Source organism: Pholis gunnellus, assembly GCF_910591455.1.
Source record: "Pholis gunnellus genome assembly, chromosome: 22".
Taxonomy (NCBI): domain Eukaryota; kingdom Metazoa; phylum Chordata; class Actinopteri; order Perciformes; family Pholidae; genus Pholis; species Pholis gunnellus.
The window spans coordinates 8118221-8123318 of record NC_136549.1 but is presented as its reverse complement, the minus strand read 5'-3'; positions in this window follow the sequence as shown (position 1 = coordinate 8123318).

Below are 5098 nucleotides of genomic sequence, written 5' to 3'. Positions count from 1 at the left end.
GCTGTGGGGCGGCTCGTCGTGGCACTTCAACTGTGAGCAATGAGATGGTGGCTGACACACACACACACAGCGCTGGTGGCTACAATTATGCAATCATACACGGTGGCATGAAGACCGACAACCCAACCAGGACGATGACCATTAAACCCGACGCCCGGCTGACTGACAGAACAAGCTATAGTTAGCAATAGCGTGGTGTTGTGTCGCGTAGTGCGGCACGCCGGGTCTGTAAAGTTTATCAAGCTTCAGCTAGCTAGCGAGCTAACAGCTAGCTAGGCTCACTCCTCACTATATTGATCTAACAATCTAACAGAGAGAAGCTTTCTCACAAGCCAAGTCGAGAGGTTATAATACTGAAGAATACCATGAGTAAATGGAAAGATATCATCAGCGATAAAGTACAAAAAGTACTTGAAACACACGGCGTTAACTTTCATAAGTATGGACAAACCTGAGACAGCAGATGTACCGGTAGCCTGCTTGTCTTTGATTGGTCGAAACTCAGGGTTCGTACTTCCTTTTCCGGTGTTCGGTAACGTTTTTAGGATATAATACTTGTTAACGTTCAATGTATTATTTTTAAGCATCTGTAGGTCATTGGACTTTATATGGTACACACATACTGAGATAAACTATACTATAAGGAAAAAACATTACCTTTTTTTTAAGCAGTTAGTTAGTTAGGTCTGCGCCAAATATTGTAACCATGGCAACTGCAGTTTGCGTCGAGTTGAGCTGACACGGTGTTTGCTTGTGTTATTTTCAACTTTATAAATCGGGTTGTTTGGCTTTTCACATTCACAAAGTGGCCGGCACACAGCGTTTCCTCTCGGTTCTGACAACCATCCGTCCCGGATGTCTGGTGGGATGTGATTGTGACTTTTTAAAACACCAAAAAACACCTTCTGTCTTTACTATCTGCTGTATAATGTTGTATCGTTTTCACTTTCAGACCATAAGGAAAGGGATTATTTAAAAGATCAAGGTAGGATAAATATTGCATATTCATGGTTTGCAAATATTGCATATTCATCTGACAGATAAGGTGGTAAATATGTGTATTTGTTTATAGGGGAAGGGCCTATAAAGGTGTCCTACATTTTCCCAAATGGGGACAGATATGGTGAGTAATCGCTGAATATACAGCTTTACACTTTTACATCACAGCACTGTGTCAACGTCTCCCATGTCCTGTACAGAGGGAGAGTGCGACAGGTCTGCATCAGGGGTGATGATGAGGAGCGGTGCTGGTAAACACACGTCAGCAGGTGGCGTCATATACACTGGAGGGTGGATTGAAGACAAAGTATGTATTCAATACTCCTGATGTCTGTTACTGAATGGTTGTATTTGCTGTGGTTAGTCACACTGTCCTCTGTGGAGCAGATGCATGGCAGAGGGACCTTGCAGCATCCCTCTGGAGCGCTCTATGAAGGAGAATTCATAGAAAACACGTACCACGGCACGGGCATATATACCTTCCCAGACGGCTCTACTTACAAAGGTCACTTCCAAAATAACAGGTAAAAGGCAATACATTTTTGGCACTTACTGTGCGATTCCTTTAATGTTTTCTGAAAAGAGCCATGATTATACTGTAGAGCTGTGGTCTAATTGATGGGCAGTGGTTCAGGGTAGCCCTCTTGTATAACCTGAATAAAGCAGCTAGGCTCCAGTTGTACGCTCCCACAGCAATCAGTGGTTTAGTGCATCTTAATATGATGTTTCTCTCTTAAAGATTAGCTACTTGAACCCTAGCATTCCAAATATTTCAGTTATTTCCCCTTGAGCCGTTTCAAAGTTGAATAAAACATTTTATTCAATATGATTTCATTACTTTGGGGGGAAATATTCAAATCCAAGACCTGATGTTTATTATTCTCGTTTTGCCATCCATGTAAATGTAAGAGTTTGATGTCCTCACTGGTGTGTTCTAGGTTGGAGGGAGACGGGGCGTTCACTGACACACAGGGACGGGTTTGGACGGGGGAGTTCCTCTGCAAAGCAGCGCTGGGCCTGAGAATGCAGCACACCTTGGCAAAACAAGCATAATTGTACCACACTTTATAAAACACCGTATATGTTCTACAAGAAAGTTAAACTGTATAAGTACTGTGCTCCGACACAGCAAGTGTCTCTTTGTGTAAACTTCCAATTTCACTCAGAAGAGGTCACAATGGGGTTATTTATTTCCTGGCCCTTTGTCACACTGCTTTTATGCTGCTGTGACAGGAAAGGTGCCTTTTTGTTCTTAGCTAACAAAGATAAATCAAAGAATACTAGTGGCAAGTTTATGCAGTTATGTCATTGCACACTTTTTCTTACTTGTTTTGACAAATTTTGACAAACCTGTAATTCCATCTTTGAAATATAAGCATTATTTAGCGTGCAAATAGCAAATAAACCCTGTATACCCATTTCTCCCTGGCTACCTTGACTCCGTCAGGTTGAAGGATGAATACAGGGGGGCAGTTGTACATCATCACAGCACCAGCAAATCACAAAGCGGGATATGCTCACATCCCCATCCACAACAGCTGTACCCGAGCCGTTGGAACATTGGCCCGAGGAAATGTGTGATGTGATGTGGGTGTGTGGTCAGTTTGACCTTCTGTGTGTGTGTTTGTGTGTGTGAGTGTGTGTGCGTGTGTGTGAGTAAACCAGCTGTCAAGCCTCTGCAACCCTGCAGCTAATGAACAATAACTTCACAAACGATCACAACTGTTCAACATTGTTTAATAAGCAACTCTGATATTGTACTTTGTCATTGCATTGAATAATGCCTATATGGATCTGTAATTGCACATACCCCTGAACAACTGCAGTATTGAGTATTCATTTGGACTATTCAGATATGGAAATGTAACAAAAACACACATATATATAGATATATATATCTATATATAGATATATATAGATATATCTATATATACCGTAGTAACACCAATACATGTTAAACAATTCTGGTAAAATACTGTACCAGATACAAGAAACATCTAGTTATTGATTGTACAATTTTCCGGTAGAAAATAAAAACTTTGTATTGCAAACCTTCAGCTGTGATTTGAATGAAGAACCTTACATGTGCTCACGAAGGCAACAGCGATGAAAAAACAAACACTCAAATTTGGCACAAGATACAAAAAAAATACACCTGGACTAGAAATGCTGCCGACGTAAATACAAACGCACAATGAGTTATTGTGTTCGGTGAAAATGTACAGCCTATGCAGTAAATGTTTAGTGCTAGAGGTGTTGTTTTCATATAAGAATGTGATGATAAAGGTGTACTCATCACTACAGGTAGTGAGCTAGATGATGGCAAGGAAGCTTAAAAACTTTTGCAATATATTATCTCCATAAACCTGAGAATCTATAAAGTATACAATATTATTTTTAACCATTTCCCCTTCCTGAAGAAGACAAAAAACACCCATGTAATGCAGAACACTGACTTTGAGAGGAAAACAAGTACACTTCTAATTGTGCTGGAAACATTATAAAAACTTCCAAAGACCATATTTAAATGTCACCAGGTACCCAAAACAAAGACAGTGGCCATGCACAGAGAAGCACAAGACTGCGTGTCAAAAGTATTGTTCTATGCCGAGCTAAAAAATGACTGCGTTTGACCCCTCGAGGCAAGTATATAACAATCTGAACCAAGCGAGAATGATATGAAAGAAAGGCAAACATGCGTTTTCCTGTGCTTGTTTGTGTGCTTCAGTTCCAGACATTTACGGGAAACAAACCAGAGCTCTTGACTCTGGAGCCCCGCTTGGGTAGTCGGACATGAAGGAACGGATAAGGTACAGTGAAGACAAATAGGAAAAACAGCACCAGTTTTGTGACAGCTGTGTTCTTCCAAGCGAAGTTCCCTAACAAGGCCATCTGCAAGGGGCCCAGGTGTCTTACATATTGTGCCGTTTGTCAGGCAGATAGATAAGAGTCGGAGTCAGCTGGTTCAAGCAGGGATTCACAATTGTTAATTATTCTCATTGCTGAGGTTTGATTAGCCCAGGATGGTTCCAATAAAACAACTCAGAGAAGTGCCACCTCACTGCGCTTTTCTATGGGAACATAACAGGCCGTAGGTTCGATACAGATGTGGTTCTGTGATTTCTGAATTCAAAGTTCATAAGATGTCTGGAATAGCAAGGACTCTATATAAGGTACATTTTCTATTTTAAAAGAGAACAAATACAGTTTCTTCCAGAAGACTATTTCTCACTCCACACATCTGCCCAGTTTGCGTGTAATTCTTTTCTTTCCGCACACACATTTTCCGTTCACAAACAAACCCAAACCCACCTACTGCTGGTATATTTATTTTCTTTTTTGGTGACATATTATGTGAGATCAATATGCCATTAGTGGAAATTGCTCCCATGTCTATATTTAGACTATCAAAATTACCCTGTGGTTTGCTTCCAAAAGGCCTTTTTTTCTTTTTAGAAAATACTTAAGAAAAACTTTTAAATCCATCATCTACAAACCACAACCCACTACCTACAATAGGCTTTGTGTGAAAAAAAGAGATGAACCGATTAGAAATCATGTAAATGTACATCTTCATAAAAAATAAAAAAAAACAGTTTAACCACACACATAGATACAAATAAATAGGAAAACATTACTGAGGATTCAAAAAAGCACCAACATTTAAAAAAGGGGACATATAAATTGACAAAGTGGTGAAGATATTTTTTTTTGGGGGGGGGGGGGCAGTATAACTGGCCAAAACAGTCTCCTGCTACAGCGGTTTCTTATCAACTGCTACCTCTGTTCTTGCCGTGTCCATGTGTGTTCACAGTAGTCATAGGCACATGTTAGCGTCGTGTGTGTGTGTGTGTGTGTGTGTGTATGCGTGTGTGTGTGTGTGTGGCATCTATTTGTGCTGAGCTCAGAGTAGGCAGCTCCATTCGTTCCGTCAAATTTGCTCCATATTACACTTCATCTTCCATCTTCTCCCATCACGGGAAAGCCTGGAAGGTGGCTTCTCCATCTCCAGCTTCTTTCTCTTCACCCTAGTGTGGGACTTCTCCACGACCACCACCCTCCCCACCCAAACCCCACCCTCTCCAACCCTGTCCCTCCA